Below are 18865 nucleotides of genomic sequence, written 5' to 3' on the forward strand. Positions count from 1 at the left end.
CTTTAGAATCATGTTATTAAATTTCACCTCCTGCCAAGGAAAGCATATCAACAAAAGCAATATTTTCTGTGTAGATTGTGATTGGAATTACATTAGATCTACTTATTATTTGGGGGGGTAATTGACATTTTTTATAAAGTATAATTTACCTCTTGTGAAATATGGTGTGTCTCTGTTCAAAAAGGTCTTCTTGAGGATTGTCAGAAAGTTTTTTATTTTTTAGCATCTTCACAAGAATTGCATGCATTTCTTTTTTTTCTTTTTAAAATATTAAAAAATTTTTGTTTTTTAAATTATGATAACACATTTATAGGAGACTTGGAAAATACAGAACAAAGTTAAATATAGTTCTACTATATATTTTACATACATAAATCAAAATTTTTAGTTGGAATTTTAATATCAAACTCTTGAAAATTAATAGAATGGATATACAGAAAAGTAGAAGGATATAGTAGACCTGAAAAACACCATGAACAAATTGAACATAATTAAGATTATACAATTTTCACACCAACTGTAGGATATGAATTGTGTTCAAGTTCCCGTAGACTGTAAACTGAGAGACACTGGAACATATCCAGGGACATAAAACAAGGTGCAAAAATTTCATATTGAAATTATACAGAGTCTGTTCTTTTATCATTGTGAACTTGTTAGAAATCAGTATCATAAGATATTTGAAAATAACCCACACGTTTTCAAGTGCAATGTGACATTTACCAGGAGAGATCTTTGACTTGGCCATTGAAAGCTTCAATAAAGTTAGAAGACTGAAAAAAACAGAGTGGATTGCAGAGAAGAAAGCATTTAAGTGAGAAATTAATATCCAAATGAGAAATTAATATCAAAGATACTTAAAAAACCCCATGTATTTGGAAATTAAATGTCCACTTTGAAATGATGAGTGTATCTAAGAGGCCATAACAAAGAAAATTAGGAAAAAATGAAAAGAGAATTTATCAGAATTTGTTGCATGCAGCTGAAGCTGCTCAGAGTTGCATTTCTTTCTTTTTTTCTTTTTCTTTCTAGCCATCCTGTAGACTTGTGGGATTTTAGTTCTCTGAGCAGGCATTAAACCCAGGCCCTTGGCAGTGAGGCCATGAAGTCCTAACTGTTGGACCACCAGGGAATTCCTGCATTTCCTGCTCTGTTTATTTTTAGTATTTTTGTTTGAGTTAGGTGTGTGCCCTTCAGTTTATTTACTTACTTATTTTTTGACATCCTTAAATAATTTGCTTTAATTGAATGAAAGATTCTTTAAATTCTTTTGTGCTTTACAGTTTTTGAAAGTTTCACAGCCCTTTAATTGGGAGGCAGAGATGGGATGTGGTGAACATGAGACCTTTTTATTCCTTGGCCTGGTCTCATATGGGCTCTGTCATTTGCTATCATGTGACTTTGGGCAGGCTATGTAATACTTCTGAGTCTTGGCTTTCTAACCTATAAAATGTTAGTCATAATGGCTTCTACTCAAAATTCAGTGAGTTAATAAATGTTAAGGGCTTAACACCATTTCTGGAAGTTAATATGTGTTCAATAAAATATTATTTCTTTCTATTCTCTGGTAATTGCTGGTAAATAGGAAAGCTGTTGACTTCTGGATATTTATTTTCAATTGTATGCTTATGCTAAATGTCTTATTTGGTCTAATAGTTTTTCTGCTACACCTTCTTGACTTTCTAGGTTAGACTATAATACTATGTGCCAATAGTAATATTTTTCTTTCCCTTTTGATTGCTGTATACTTGATTTTTGTTTTATATCACACTGAACTGCTTTCAACTTCCGGATAATAGAGATTAATAGTGTTGATAACCATATTGGCTGTTACTTTAATATTATTATAATTTTTTTTATCATGTGAAAGAAATATCTTTCCAGTTTGAGTTTGATACTTTTTAAAAAAAATCAAGATAGGGGTTGAATTTTGTCAAATATCTTTTCGTCATCTTTTGTTTTTACGATATACAACTTTTCTCCCTTGACCTGTTGATGATATTTATATCTTTTCTCATAATATTTCTTCTTTAAAATTAAACATATTGAAATTTAAAAAAAAAGACAACGGAAAAAGCTTATCCATTTCTCTCATGCCCACCACCCTCTGCCTCTTGCAGCAACCATTCTGATCTCTGTATCTATGAGTTTGTTGGTTATTATTACTTACAAATGTGAATATATATTTTATTTTCTCAATAGATTTGCAAGACATGAAATTATGTGTATGTCTGTACAATGTTTCACATGGGTTTGAATCTTCATTATAGGATATAAACCCGAATCTATCAAGACATAAGCTAATAAGGTATTATAGCCTTTGAGAAGACTTCAAAGGTAGGTTGATTTTAGACTATTGGTTCTTATAATCCAAGAGAAGAAGTGGTTCATTCTTTTATTAGTAATCAGCAGGGAGGAAAAAAGACTCTTTGTTTTTCTTGTTCATTTACTCTAGGACTGTAAAATTTTGATAAGAATATTCTCACTTGTGTCATCAGGTCTTACTTGCCATTTTTTGAATGTATTTCATTTTCTTTATCCTTCAAAGCCATTGGAGTATGAAGTGGGTGATCTCAGTGATAGTTTATATGTTTGGTGATGCATATTAGATTACCACCCATATTTAATTTTCTCCACCTATCATTTTATTAGTTTTTTCAGTTTTTCATGATTGCCTTTTAAAAGTGGAGAATAGAAATAAACCTCTACTTTTAGAGGAGTATGATTAAATGCTTAGAACTGGAGCTCTGAAATGTTCGCTGTTGATTAGATTGTTCACGTTAGTGGTTGTGAACACCACTATTCCATCCTTGTTCTGACACAGTTGACTTTCTGTGCCGCCTGGATCTATTTTGCTACTGTTTAGGATTTCTGTACATTACGCATTATCTCTGGATTGATGACCAATCTGTTTTAAGTTTGTCATTCCTTCCAGCTATTCCACTGGGGGGTTGCATCAAAATTTGTATTTTCAGTCCTTTATTGTTGCTTAGAGTCAATTTTTTAGTTTTTTTTTTTTTTTTTTTTACTATTATGAATAACAATGCTGTGGTGGTTATCCTTGCAGCTAATTTTTTGTTTCTCTGTCTAGTTATTTGTATAAATTTCTTAAAGTAGAATTCCTGAATCAAAGAATATTCACATTTTAAGACTTTGATACATGTTCAGAAAGGCCAAATCAACTTACCTTTTCACCAGCAATGTGTGTATTGGTATTTTTAATCTTTTTACAATTAACAGAGGAAATGATAGAGACCTTTCTGAGTAGTTTTCTCAGGCTGCCATAACAAATTACCATGAATTAGGTGGATTAAAGGGGCTTTCCAGGTGGCACAGTGGTAAAGAATCCACCTGCCAATGCAGAAGACGTGGGTTCTATCCCTGGGTCGGGAAGATCCCCTGGAGGAGGAAATGGCAACCCACTCCAGTATTCTTGCCTGGAGAATACCATGGATGGAGGAACCTGACTGACTACAGTCCATAGGGGTGCGAAAAGTTGGACACGACTGAGCAACTGAGCACAGCACACACACAGGTGGCTTAAAACAACAGAACTTATTCTCTGAGAGTTCTGGAGGCCAGAAGTCTGAAATCAAAATGTGGACAGGGCCAAGCTTCCTCAGAAGGCTCTAGAGAAGAATCCTTCCCTGCTTGCTTCTTGTAGCTGCTGGTGGGTGCTGGCTGTCTTTGGCACTCCTTGGCTTGCAGACACGTCAGTTCAGTCCATCTCCATCTTCTCATGGCTCTGTCTCTCTCTCTCCCTGTCCATGTGTTGTGTCTCTGTGACCGCTGGCCTTCTGAGAAGGGTACTGTTCGGATTTCGGGACCACTTTAATTTATCATGACCCTATCTAATTATATCTGCATTGATTCTGTTTGCAACTGAGGTCACATTCTGGAGTTCCCTGTGGATCTGAATTTGGGAGGAGACACGCTTCAGTCCAGTACAATTGCCTTCATTTTTTTTGGTATTCACTTAAAAGAAAGTAATGTCAATCTGGTTAGAAAAGTACAAATCCTAGCCAGCAGCCATAAGGATGATGAATGACCAAACTGATCCTTTTACTTTATGTTCGTATCATCATCAGGGATAAACTGGATAAGCTTGTTCTTGATTTCTTCTTCCTTTTTAATACAAATGTTAAATAGCCATATCCTACATGTCAAATTTCACTGTAACATTTAAAAAATGAAATATATTGTGGGTTTGCTTAGGAGGAAAATTATATCCTTATAATTTTATTGCTAACCTTTAACGCTACTTAGTGATTTTATTCTAGATAACACAAAACATTGAAAAGCTCTCTTTAGAGAATTCCCTGGCAGTCCACCGGTTAAGACTTTTACTGCTGTGAGCCTGGGTTCGACCCCTGGTCGAGGAGCTAAGATTCCACAAGCCAAGCCACCAAAAGTAAATAAATAAAATAAAAGCTCTCTTTAGCTATCATTTTACTTAATCCTAAAACATAGAGGTCATGGGAAGCACATATGTTGGGTTTTAAAATTATATCCTTTTTAATTATATCTGTTTCCAATGCAGGGGGCACAGGTTCAATCCCTCGTTGGGGAACTAAGATTCCCACATACCATATGGTGAGTATGTGGTACAGAACCAGAAGTCAAGTCTGTTTGAACTAACTGAAGATTCAGGTGCTTATATGTAAGATAAGTTATTTTTTTTACTAAAGAAGAGTTGCTGTACAATATGATATAAATTATAGGTGTACAATATAGTGATTCACAGTTTTTAAAGGTCCATTTACTGTTATTAAGAAATATTTGCTATGTTCCCCATGTTGTATAATATATCCTCATATCTTATTTTGTACCTAATAGGTGGCACCTCTTTGTAGGATGTGTTATTTTTTAAAGATAGTGTTGTCTAGGCTCACTAAACCACGTAGATGCACTTGTGAATGTCGTGGGTCTTCTGATGGCTACGCAGTTTCACATCCTGTAGCTTGGTCACATGGATGGGCCAGAAGTGGGGTCCCCGAGTCACGTGGTCCTCATCCCACTGCAGTTTGCTCTGTGTTGTAATGTCGTTCCCCAGCTTTCTCTCTTCTGGGCTTTCTGCATGTGACATTGCTTTAGAAATGGCAGAGGATGTTTCAGGCCCCCCTTTCCAATAAAGTCAGGAGCTTCCTTACCTTTCCTGTAAATCTCTCTGGAGTACCTGCCTTGAACCAGGTGCTGCGCTGGTCGTGAGGGATGCTGACCGAGACAGAGAGGGCAGGTTTTAAGAAATTCAAACTTTGGGTGAAACAGAATACATACAAATTCTGTTACAGTACCATGCATGCAATGGATATTATGGTTGAGAGGTTTTAAAAGGACTTTGGGAAGGACTTTCCTGGTGTTCCTGGGTTAGGACTCTGCGTTTCCAATGCAGTGGGCACAGGTTCAATCCCTCGTTGGGGAACTAAGATTCCCACATACCATATGGTGAGGCCAAAAAACAAATAGTGCTCTGGAGAGATGGAAGAGAGAAGAATCAGTTATTTCATTGAAAGGAGTCTTAGGGGGTTGATGAGAGAAGCTAAGATCTGATCATTTTCTGTTTCGAACCCTGGCATCTGTAGCATCAAACAGTGGCTTGTAAGGACACTATTCGGTTCTGATGTGCCGAACCCCATTTTAAGGTGGAATTTCATATCTGGGATTGCTGATGGTGTTCTTGGGCTTGTGTGATCATTTGCTTAACGTATGGTGACAGTGAGGCTAAATTCTCAGTCCCTGCTCCCGTCAGGCCACATCTACACTCTTGTCACCAGCCAGCTATTGCTGAAATGGCTATTGTTGTCCAGGAAGGCGCTGGGCACTGTGTTTCCTGACAGCAAGGGGAGGTTGGTACCCCAGGGTCTGCAAGGCTGTGATGGTCAGCACAAGAAATCAGGCCTTAATTACTGCTGCCAGGGTGTTTTGTGTTTTGTTTTATAATCACAGTTCTTCGTCCTTGATACTAATAGTCCTCAAAGAGGAGGGTTATTGCAGGCTGAAGAGGACCGCTAATGGGTATAGAGGACCATGCACATGTGCCCTGGAGCAGCACATCTGTACAGCATCGGGTTGCACAAGAGAAGCTGGAGCACATCTGGGTGCCTCTAAATGGCACGCAGAAAGCACTTGGATATTCATACTTCCTTAGCGCTGCAGACAGAAGCTAAAGCTCCTCTGTAGCATCTGAGAACTGCACCCAAAACATCTCGGAGCATCTTGCCATCATTATTAGAAAAACATGGCTTGGAGCATGTGATCCAAACTGCCACTTGAAAGGCTTCCGAGCATATTTTTGAATCCTCTCGGAATGGATGCTGGAAAAGGAAGCAGGACAGCATAGAGGAGTGATGGGGAATAAGAAAACACCGGGGGTGGGTGGGGGTGGACGCAGCTTTTTAGATGACTTCCCATAAGTCTGAGAAAACAAACAACACATGGCTGAGTTATAGAGAGAATGCCACTTGTATGTTTTTTTCTTCTTTTACCCCCACCTTTTTATTGAAATATAATTGATATATAACATGGTGTTAGTTTCAGGTGTACAACATAATGGTTCAATATATGCATATACTGCAAAATAATCACCACAGTATGTCTAGTTACATCCATCACCACATATAGTTATCCATTGTTTTCTTGTGCTGCTGCTAAGTCGCTTCAGTCGTGTCTGACTCTGTGTGACCTCATAGACGACAGCCCACCAGGCTTCCCCGTCCCTGGGATTCTCTAGGTAAGAACACTGGAGTGGGTTGCCATTTCTTTCTTCAATGCGTGAAAGTAAAAAGTGAAAGTAAAGTCCCTTAGTCGTGTCCAACTCTTAGAGACCCCGTGGACTGCAGCCTACCAGGCAATTCTGTCCATGGATTTTCCAGGCAAGAGTACTGGAGTGGGGTGCCATTGCTGTTGTCTTGTGATGAGAACTTTTAAAATCCATTCTCCAGGCAACTTTCAAACGTACAAAATAAAATTATTAACTATAGTTATCATGCTGTACTTGCAAGTTTAAATTTTTCCAAAGTTCTGTTGAGGGAATTCACACATGTACAGTCCATCAGTTAGAAGTGTTCAATTTAATGGTTTTTAGTATATTCCAAGAAATGTGCACCCATCACCACAGTCACCTCGCAAATATTTTTATCAGCTCAAATATAAATCCTGAACCCTTTAGCTATCATTCCGTCCCCCATCCCTCCCACAGCCCTAAACACTGCTACTGAAAGTCCCCTGATACGAGTGAGTCCACTCTGAGAGCTTGTTCAAAAGTGCAGTTTGTTCGTTGAATCCGATAAAGTTAGCCTAAGTACCCAACTAACACAATTGGCTACATAGTCCTGTACTATAATAAGTTTATAATACTTTTCACACAAATAATACAGTATAGAAACAAGTGATGTCTACCATCTTTTTGCCTCGCTCCTGATTATTTTCTCTTTTTTGTTTACATCGTGATCGCCTGACGCATCTTAGCAGTACCAGCTCCATCACCACTGCTTTTCTGCTTGCTTCTGGATAGCCTGGGCTTGCAACAATGATACTGTATGGCTGTGCTGTCTACAGTGCTGTGCAGTGAGCTATACAAAAGCACAGCCGCTTGTAGAGGATGCACGCACGTGACCACGTACACCAGACTCGTGAACTAACTTACGTGATTGTTCATGAGAACCCGTGTTCACATCTTTGATTTGCAACTTGAAGTTTCCTATGTTGGGGACTTTCTATGATCTACTTTCTGGCTCTAAATTTGCCTGTTCTGGACATTTCAATAGGTGTGGATTCTGAGGGCCCCAGGAGAACGTGGTCTGAAGTATCTCCAGGGTCAGCATGGTCACAGAAAGGTGGGCCTGAGCCCCAGGTGTGTGCACGCATGCTCAGTTACTCAGTGGTAGCTGACTTTTTGCCACCACATGGACTGTAGCCCACTAGGCTCCTCTCTCCATGGAATTTTCCAGGCAAGAAAACGAGTGGGGTGCCATTTCTTTCTCCTGGGGATCTTCCCAACCAAGGGTCAAAATTGCATCTCTTGCATCTCCTGCATTGCAGGGGATTCTTTACCATGTGCCACCTGGGAAGCCCTGGTCACCATAGTTATAAAAGCCATCAGTCCAGGCAAAAGAGGGCAGAAGATGCCAGGTATGCAGACTTCCCCAGCCTGCATACCTGCATGCGTGAGTGGGTGGGGCCGGTGTCTACCCTAATGGGGAAGTCTGTTGCAAGTTACGTGTCCTGAGAGGCAGCCTGTGTGATGAGTTTCTCGTGCAGGGTATTTACTACACAGTATGCTTGAGATGGTACATACGGAGGCTGGGAGACAAGGAGCAGAAGTGGATTCAGAGAGATGTTGAAATGCAGTGCCTACCCAACACCAGCTTCAGCTGACCCCACAGGAAGTCTGCAACTGGAATGGGCCCTAAGAGTTGCCCTGAGTTGGGCCGAGATGGCCAGGCTTTCATAGTCCTGCGTAGATGAGTTATCAGGTGAGGGCTGCTCTGGGAACCAAGGCAACCTGGAGCAAGTCAGCTCTTACGGCTCAGGCAATCAACCCTGCACAGGCTGAGCTGAAGGGTGTTGGCTGACAGCAGCTGGGTCATTCAAGGAAGGGAGATGCAGGTTGGGCATTTTGGTGTCCACTACGGTATGTATTGTGGTTATATTCCTTTGTTCATTAGCTCATTCATTCATGAAAGCAAGCCATCAGCCACGGTGTTCACTTGCCACTTCTGGAAACCAGGCACTGTTCTGTGTCCGCTGAACTTGAGAAGCAAACCTGCCTTCTAGTCAGGAGATAGTCTGTGCACAAGGAACGTGAGGGTACCAAGTGGTCCAGGTGCTCTGATTATCAGGAAAGGGCTGAGATGGTGAGTGAAAAGGCACAGCCACAGGGAGACGTGGGATAAGAGCATTGCAGGCTCAGGGGATAGCATGGCAAAGACCCCATCAGGAACCCCGGTGAGTTCCAGAACAGAAACAGGATGGTAAGAGCATGGAGGAGTAGAATTAAATGAGGTCAAGGCAAGGAGTTTATATTTTATTCTAAGCCTGATGGGAATTATTAGAAGGTTTGTAAGTAGCAGGGAATTTTCTTGAAAGAGGCACTTATCTGAAAGTGTTTAGCACCTGCCAGTCCTGTGTCTTTCATGTGAGTAACTCATTCAGTCCTCACAGCAGCCTTATCAAGTAAGTACAGCTGTTAACCCTATTTTGCAGTTGAGGAAACTGAGCACACAGGATAAATGACTTGCCTAAAGTAAGTAGCCGAACTGGGGACCCAGACTGAGAAAGTCAGGCTTAGAATTCTGTGCGCCTGACCCCTTTGTTCTGGAAAGACCACCTGGTTAATATGTGGGGCAAGGGTTGAATTGGGAGGCCATTTGGGAACCTGTTCTAGGTGATTTTGCTCTGGAGTTGGATGAATGTGGCTGCATTTGGTAAATGTGGGTGTAAGAGAGTGTGACATCTATGATCTTTATCTGGGGGACCTGGAGGGTGGGGGGAGAAGTCTGGGTTGTCACAGGTCTGCTAGTGACCTAGAAAGAAATCTAATTTATCTGTAAGGGACATGGATTCCTCCCTGCTGTCTCCAGAAACCATTCATTTTCTAAAGCTTGCTTGTTCTAAATCCTTGCTCCAGGATGGATTGGGATGAGAGAAGGTTGTGCCAGGGTGCCTCAGTCCCCAGTTCCCTCACTCCCACAAAGAACAGTCCACTGCACAGGAGCCCTGCACCTGGGGCTCCTGCCACGGTGCTGTTTGCCAGCACGTGGTGAGGGCAGTTAGAGATCAGCATCACTCATTCAGCAGTCTTTAACCCCCAAAGGATGATGAAGCTAATATTTAATTTAGGATATATACCCTTGGGACTCTGTCAAGATTTTTTTTTTTTTAATTATTTCTTGATGAGAATGAGAATACTTTTTCCATTCTGCTGTGAGGACTTATCTTCCATTGAAAGTCAGAAAATTGGTAATGACCTTGGCTGATAGGAAGTGAAACTTGAAGGTGCTCTGGAGGACTGTGTTGAGAAAAATGGTTTGGCTTTTTTGGGGAAAAGCATGATTTGACTGGGATTAATTTTTTTAAAGCAAGGTTTAGGGGGCTGTTTGAAGGAGTATTGTGGTAGAAAAAAAGGAGAAGTAATACTTGGTTTCACTCTCACTTTCATTATTCTGTCTAAAACTGCTGTCTAGTATAATAGCCATTAACTATATTTGGGCGCTGTCTGGGGAGGCCTTACAAATAGCTGTGAAAAGAAGAGAAGTGAAAAGCAAAGGAGAAAAGGAAAGATATAAGCATCTGAATGCAGAGTTCTAAAGAATAGCAAGAAGAGATAAGAAAGCCTTCTGCAGCGATCAATGCAAAGAAATAGAGAAAAACAACGGAATGGGAAAGACTAGAGATCTCTTCAAGAAAATTAGAGATACCAAGGGAACATTTCATACAAAGGTGGGCTCGATAAAGAACAGAAATGGTATGGACATAACAGAAGCAGAAGATATTAAGAAGAGGTGGCAAGAATACACAGAAGAACTGTACAAAAAAGATCTTCACGACTCAGATAATCACGATGGTGTGATCACTGACCTAGAGCCAGACATCCTGGAATGTGAAGTCAAGTGGGCCTTAGAAAGCATCACTACAAACAAAGCTAGTGGAGGTGATGGAATTCCAGTTGAGCTCTTTCAAATCCTGAAAGATGATGCTGTGAAAGTGCTGCACTCAATATGCCAACAAATTTGGAAAACTCAGCAGTGGCTACAGGACTGGAAAAGGTCAGTTTTCATTCCAATCCCAAAGAAAGGCAATGCCAAAGAATGCTCAAACTACCGCACAATTGCACTCATCTCACACGCTAGTAAAGTAATGCTCAAAATTCTCCAAGCCAGGCTTCAGCAATATGTGAACCGTGAACTTCCTGATGTTCAAGCTGGTTTTAGAAAAGGCAGAGGAACCAGAGATCAAATTGCCAACATTCGCTGGATCATGGGAAAAGCAAGAGAGTTCCAGAAAAACATCTATTTCTGCTTTATTGACTATGCCAAAGCCTTTGCCTGTGTGGATCACAATAAACTGTGGAAAATTCTGAAAGAAATGGGAATACCAGACCACCTGACCTGCCTCTTGAGAAACCTATATGCAGGTCAGGAAGCAACAGTTAGAACTGGACATGGAACAACAGACTGGTTCCAAATAAAGGAGTACGTCAAGGCTGTATATTGTCACCCTGCTTATTTAACTTATATGCAGAGTACATCATGAGAAACGCTGGACTGGAAGAAGCACAAGCTGGAATCAAGACTGCGGGAGAAATATCAATAACCTCAGATATGCAGATGACACCACCCTTATGGCAGAAAGTGAAGAGGAACTAAAAAACCTCTTGATGAAAGTGAAAGAGGAGAGTGAAAAAGTTGGCTTAAAGCTCAACATTCAGAAAACGAAGATCATGGCATCCGGTCCCATCACTTCATGGGAAATAAATGGGGAAACAGTGGAAACAGTGCCGGACTTAATTTTTTTGGGCTCCAACATCACTGCAGATGGTGACTGTAGCCATGAAATTAAAAGATGCTTACTCCTTGGAAGGAAAGTTATGACCAACCTAGATAGCATATTGAAAAGCAGAGACATTACTTTGCCAACAAAGGTCCGTCTAGTCAAGGCTATGGTTTTTCCTGTGGCCATCTGTGGATGTGAGAGTTGGACTGTGAAGAAGGCTGAGCACCGAAGAATTGATGCTTTTGAACTGTGGTGTTGGAGAAGACTCTTGAGAGTCCCTTGGACTGCAAGGAGATCCAAGCAGTCCATTCTGAAGGAGATCAGCCCTGGGTGTTCTTTGGAAGGAATGATGCTGAAGCTGAAACTCCAGTACTTTGGCCACCTCATGCGAAGAGTTGACTACTCATTGGAAAAGACCCTGATGCTGGGAAGGATTGGGGGCAGGAGGAGAAGGGGACGACAGAGGATGAGATGGCTGGATGGCATCACTGACTCAATGGATGTGAGTCTGGGTGAACTCTGGGAGTTGGTGATGGACAGGGAGGCCTGGCATGCTGCGATTCTTGGGGTCGCAAAGAGTCGGGCACGACTGAGCAACTGAACTGAACTGAACTGAACTAAGTTAAACATAGAAAGACAAGTGTCATAAGGTATCATTTATATGTGGAATCTAAAAATATGATACAAACGAACTCATTTACAAAACAGAAACAGACTCATACATAGAAAACAAACTTATGGTTACCAACAAGTTTGAGATTAGCATATTCACACTATGTAAATTAGATAAACAATGAGGGCTCACTGTATAGCACAGGGAACTCTACTCAATATAATAACCTGTAAAGGAAAAGAACCTGAAAAAAACATTTATTAATATATGTATATATACCACCTAATCCCTTTGCTGTAGCAAACCATTGTAAATCAATTGTAGTTCAATATGAAATAAAAGTTAAAAAGCAAATTTAAATAAATTAAGGTGAAATCAAATTAAATATTTGTCCCTCAGTCACATGAGTCATATTTAAAGTGCTTAGTAGCCACATTGCTACCATATTGGACAGAACAGATATGGAAATTTTCCATCATTATAGAAAATTGTATTGGACAGCACTGCTTTAAGCCTTAGAATATTAAGATTGATTTGGAATCTTGGAGTTACACTGTAAATTGCGATGCTCAGGAGAGTAAAAATTTTTAGAGAAACCTATAGATATGCTTAAACATGAAAAAAAAAAAAATAGACTACCCCATCTAAAAGGACCACTCTGAAGTCCCACTATCTGAAGATGATAGTCTTATTTTTTTCTGGCTCAGTCAGTACATGGAACCCTCAGTTCCTGAAAAGTTGGGTCTGTGGCTGAGTTTTCCAGCTTGATTTTGTTTAGTAGGATATATAGGACTACCACGGAGAAGGCAATGGCACCCCACTCCAGTACTCTTGCTTGGAAAATCCCATGGACGGAGGAGACTGTTAGGCTGCAATCCATGGGTTCGCTAAGAGTCGGATACAACTGAGCGACTTCACTTTCACTTTCCACTTTCGTGCACTGGAGAAGGAAATGGCAACCCACTCCAGTGTTCTTGCCTGGAGAATCCCAGGGACGGGGGAGCCTGGTGGGCTGCTGCCTATGGGGTCACACAGAGTCAGACACGACTGAAGTGACTTAGCATAGCATAGCATAGGACTACCACACAATTGCACTCATTTCACACGCTAGTAAAGTAATGCTCAAAATTCTCCAAGCCAGGCTTCAGCAATATGTGAACCGTGAACTTCCAGATGTTCAAGCTGGTTTTAGAAAAGGCAGAGGAACCAGAGATCAAATTGCCAACATCCATTGGATCATCAAAAAAGCAAGAGTTCCAGAAAAACATCTATTTCTGCTTTATTGACTATGCCAAAGCCTTTGGCTGTATGGATCACAATAAACTGTGGAAAATTCTTCAAGAGATGGGAATACCAGACCACTTGACCTGCCTCTTGAGAAACCTGTATGCAGGTCAGGAAGCAACAGTTAGAACTGGACATGGAACAACAGACTGGTTCCAAATAGGAAAAGGAGTACGTCAAGGCTGTATATTGTCACCCTGCTTATTTAACTTATATGCAGAGTACATCATGAGAAACGCTGGGCTGGAAGAAGCACAAGCTGGAATCAAGATTGCCGGGAGAAATATCAATAACCTCAGATATGCAGATGACACCACCCTTAATGGCAGAAAGTGAAGAGGAACTCAAAAGCCTCTTGATGAAAGTGAAAGAGGAGAGTGAAAAAGTTGGCTTAAAGCTCAACATTCAGAAAACGAAGATCATGGCATCCACTTCATGGGAAATAGATGGGGAAACAGTGGAAACAGTATCAGACTTTATTTTTTTGGGCTTCAAAATCACTGCAGATGGTGATTGCAGCCATGAAATTAAAAGACACTTATTCCTTGGAAGGAAAGTTATGACCAACCTAGATAGCATATTGAAAAGCAAAGACATTACTTTGCCAACAGAGGTCCGTCTAGTCAAGGCTATGGTTTTTCCTGTGGTCATGTATGGATGTGAGAGTTGGACTGTGAAGAAGGCTGAGCCCCGAAGAATTGATGCTTTTGAACTGAGGTGTTGGAGAAGACTCTTGGACTGCAAGGAGATCCAACCAATCCATCCTAAAGGAGATCAGTCCTGGGTGTTCTTTGGAAGGAATGATGCTAAAGCTGAAACTTCAATACTTTGGCCACCTCATGCGAAGAGTTGACTCATTGGAAAGGACCCTGATGCTGGGAGGGATTGGGGGCAGGAGAAGGGGACGACAGAGGATGAGATGGCTGGATGGCATCACCAACTCGATGGACATGAGTTTGAGTGAACTCCAGGAGTCAGTGATGGACAGGGAGGCCTGGCATGCTGCAATTCATGGGGTCGCAAAGAATCGGACGCAACTCAGCGACTGAACTTAACTGAACGGAACTGATAGGACCTTATGCCATTTTGCAAGTATTTGAAGAGTACATTCCAACCCAGGCTATTATCTGTCGGGCAAATGGGCATAATAATTCCAGAGGGATATAGTGTAGGCTCATGAAAGTTTTTATTACATTTTGAAATTACAGGTGAAAGATGTTTATATAGTTATCCTAAGAGATCTATATAAAGTAGAAATAGCGTTCGAAAGTTTTACATTGACTTGGAATTTAAATCATTGTGTGCATTTTTACCCACATTGCATTTGGAGCTTCCTTTTGTTAGGTAGTAATAATTTTAGTGAAGATGAGAGGTTATGATACTCTAACATTATCCTTAGAGGATGTGTGTTTTCTAGATTAAGGAACTATTCAAGCCATAATCCAAAGGTTCAGTTCAGTCCACTATCTGTTTGTGTAGATAAAGATTTTTTGGGACAAAGCCATGCCCATTTGTTTGGGCATGTTGTAGTTTTTTATTACAGAATTATATGTTTGCAATAAAATGATGTGCCAAATTGAAGATATTTACTCCTTCCTTTACAGAAAATGTTTGCCAATCCCTGGTCCTGATAATGGGCAAGTGTTTGGTGTACCTTTCCAGTTTGAAAACAGCTGTGCAGGCCAGATTTGCAAAAGTCTTTAAGAGTAGTCACGGATTTCCCAATGCTTTTAAAATCTTTTATGGCTATATACATTTGAGCTGAGATTCTACTTTATAATTCTGACCTGAGATTGTCTCAAACTGTTGCTTACTTCTTATAACAGTCATCCCAAAATTTGAAAGGGAACTGGATGTTAAGGAAGCCATTGAGATACAAAAAGGATACAGATTTCCCTTCCTTTTAAGCATCACTGATATAGCTCAATCCCTGGCAAAATCATTTATGTTATCCATAGGTGAATTAAATAGTACCAGATCCATATTAAATAGTGGGTGTCTAAGTACATAAGCCTATCTTTTCAACATTTTTTCTTGTAGTGTTTTCAGCTTAATATGGCCATTCCTGAGAAATATGGAATAACTTGATTCCACTCACTACACTTAATTTTTATTTAGTAGACAGTAGAAAGGGTAATCACACATCACATGTTTTTGAGGGGGACTCAGTGACAAAATGGCACTTCCTGGGAGCATCGTCCTTCCTGTTCTTTTACTTCTCTGTTCTTCCTGGAAGACTCTCATATCTTCTACGCATTGCTCTAATGAATGATTCTTTCTTCTTCCTCATCACTCAGCTGATGATATTACTTTTCTCCTTTTATTAATTGAAGCTGACCAAAGAGAGCTTCCACCACCTCCTGCAATCACATCTGCTCACCGTCCAAGATCTGTGCCCTAACTGTCCGTTGCCCTGACCTGTTCTCACAGGTGCTGTCTGAAGCCAGTTTCTCCAGCCTCGGTGGGAGGAGAGTTTGGGGGGAGAATGGATACATGTATGACTGAGTCACTGTGCTGTGTACCTGAAGCTGTCACAACATTGTTAATCAGCTATACTCCAGTATAAAATAAAAACTTAAAAAAAAAAATAAAGCCAATTCCTCCAAATGTGCCTTGGGTCCCATCCCTCCCACCTTCTCCAGGCCACCATCATCCCCTCTCTCTTCTGCGTCAAATTTTTTGTTTTTCTGCTGGATCACTCCTATCAGTATATAAACTTCCTCTTAAAAGAAACAAACAACACTCCTTGACCCTAGTCATCTCCACCAATTGCCACACAGGTCTTTGCAGCAAATCTTCAAAGAGTTGTTTATATTCACTGTCTATGTCTTGTCATCAGCCACCCCCTTTACACCCACTTCAGCTTTTTCCTTGATCTCTTGCTTCGTGGAAACTGCTTGTCCACTATATCCGTGACCCCCACATTGCTAAATACAGAGACAGTTTTCCATCGTCATCGTCTTGGGCCATCAGCAGCATTTGACCTGACTCTTCACTCCCCATTCCTCGATGTTCCTTCTTTCCTTGACATTGATCTCATCTCTCTACCTGTTTTCTGCTGTCTGTCCCCTGTTGATCATCTCCTTCAGTGGCTTCTCCTGCTTTCTCCAAACTTTTACTGTTGGGGTGCCCCAGAGTTCAGTCCCCAGTCTTCATCTATCTCTCTGTTTACATGACTATAGAAGTAAGCTCCTGCATCTTGGTGGGTGTGCTCTCCCTGATAGCACCAACTGACTGCCTACCTCAAACTGGAACCCCAGTGGGAGCTGCATGCCTGAAACCATGAGCTAATGTTTAAAACTCGGCGCTTTGGGTGATCCGCATTTTTGTCCTGTCTTTTCCTGAAATTTTCTGTTTCAGTGCAAGGAAGTGGTATGGGTGGCTTCTGTTCCTCTGTAATATTTGCATGCTGTCATTGGCAAGAATCCTCTCAGCTGGGACCCAGCTGGATCCTCCTTGTCCTTGGGCCCAGAGACAGGGCATCTGCTCTCTCTACTTCATTTCACAATTGGGCAGCACCTGAAATCTGTTTTACCGACTATCTGATTTAGCGACTATGTGTCTCTTTCCGTTAGTAGACTTTGAGGCCCATGAAGGCAGAGCTATGTGGGATCTGTCTCGGGACACTGATATCTGACCCAGTCTCACCCATGGCAAGGTTTAATGAATGTTCATGGAATTGTGAGTGACATTGCCTGAAGCAGAGCCTCATCAGAAGCCCTGCATGAAGCACATGGAGACAGTTCTGGAGATGGATGGTGGTGATGGTTATACAACAATGTGAATGTACTTAATGCCACTCATCTGTGCACTCATCACTTACTCTTTTTTTTAAATTTAATTTTTGGCTCAAATTTTTTAAAAAGTCAATTAAATTAATTAATTTATTTTTGGCCATGTCAGCACATGTGGGATCTTAGTTCTCTGACCGGGAATTGAACCTATTAGCCTCTGGACCAACAGGGAAGTCCTTGAACCATGCACTTAAAAGTGGTTAGGATAGTAAACTGTATATATATTTGACCACAATAAAAAAAAAAAATTGGGGGAAAGAAGTAATGCATGAGGCATCCATCAGTCTATGATACTCTTGGATTGTCTTACTGGACAAGCCAAGGCCAGGAGGCATGGAGAATTTCTACTGAGGAGGATGGAATTGTTGGCATTGGTTTTGTGCTATTAAAATGCCTTTTTCTTATCTCTGCTGTTTATCTATGCTTTAAAATTTGGTTCACTTTACAGTTTTTCTTTGGTTCCTGTATCCCTTTGATATTCACTCTACAGTTTGTCTTTGGTTCCGACTATCTGGTTTACTGACTATCTGATTTAGTGACTATGTGTCTCTTTCCGTTTGATATGTATCCCTTTGATAAACTGCTTATTTGTGATCATCCTTCCATCAGATTTAATAGTTAAAATTTCTACATTTTAGAGCCACAGACAGGTAGAAGTGGAGATCATGGACCAGAGACTTGGCATCAGGCTGAGTTCCCGTCCTAGGGCTGCTGTCTGCTACATGTGTTCTTGGACTTCTCGCCCCTTGGGAAGGTCCAGGAGGAAGGATCAAGCCTGTATCGTCAGCTGTCCGTGTGCACTATATTTTGAATATGGATGTATACTAGACATAATTATTGTATTATTACTGGCTTTTTGTATAATAATAGTATTGCAGTTCTATAGAAGAGCATCCTTGTTTTTTAAAAGACATGCTGAAATAGGAAAAAAAAAAAAAACCCTGATTTTTTCCACTCCATTCTCTTCTGTTTATTTAAAGAATAAAATCCAAAGTCAAATCTGGTCCTGTTAACCTAGAAATGCTCCTTATGATTTTTATAAACAAAAGAGTTTTTACTCTAAATGCAGTTTTAAGTAGTGTTTTCAGTTTAAATAAAAATCATTTGCATTTCAAGCATGGGACATTGCCTTCGTTTGGACCAGGATGATTGCAAGTATCCTAGAGAATTCACAATTCAAGCAACTTTCATATCACTGTGCTTCTTTTTTCAATCTAGAACAGGTTGATATGACATTCAGTATAGCAATAAAAAATATTCCAAATACAGCAGGTGACAAAGTATTCTGGGGGATTCATTTGCCAAACTTCCTTTGGTCTTCTGACTTGAGCTCAAGAAATGAAAAGTGGAGAATAGAATAAATATATATATTAAAAAAAGCACCCGGTGGGGGCTCAGCACACAGGTGAGCTGGACTGGGGTGAGTGAATAAACCAGAGCATCTCCTTACTGTAGCGTGTCCTTTCACATAGCTTGGCTGATGCCTTGTGATTGGGGAATAAGGTTTTACAGTGCTGAGGGCAGAGGGCAGAACCTCTCTGTTCTTCCTGGACCCCCAGGCCTCGTCTGCTTCTCCAGCCCTCTCCAGGCAGTTGGAAGATGCAGTGATCCGTAATCCACCTTCAATACGAGTCCAGGGGAGAGCAGGAGGCACAACTAGTTGAAGACCCAGGAGGTAGTT

The 18865-nt window shown here is 40.7% G+C and overlaps 1 protein-coding gene across 6 annotated transcripts in view; it reads left to right on the forward strand.

Annotated features, from left to right (window-relative positions):
• GLI3 (GLI family zinc finger 3) overlaps positions 1-18865 on the forward strand; it is a 318757-nt gene that overhangs the window by 52866 nt on the left and 247026 nt on the right. The gene's annotated exons all lie outside the window — the stretch shown is intronic.

This window comes from Bubalus bubalis, chromosome 8 (genome assembly GCF_019923935.1).
Source record: "Bubalus bubalis isolate 160015118507 breed Murrah chromosome 8, NDDB_SH_1, whole genome shotgun sequence".
Taxonomy (NCBI): Eukaryota; Metazoa; Chordata; class Mammalia; order Artiodactyla; family Bovidae; genus Bubalus; species Bubalus bubalis.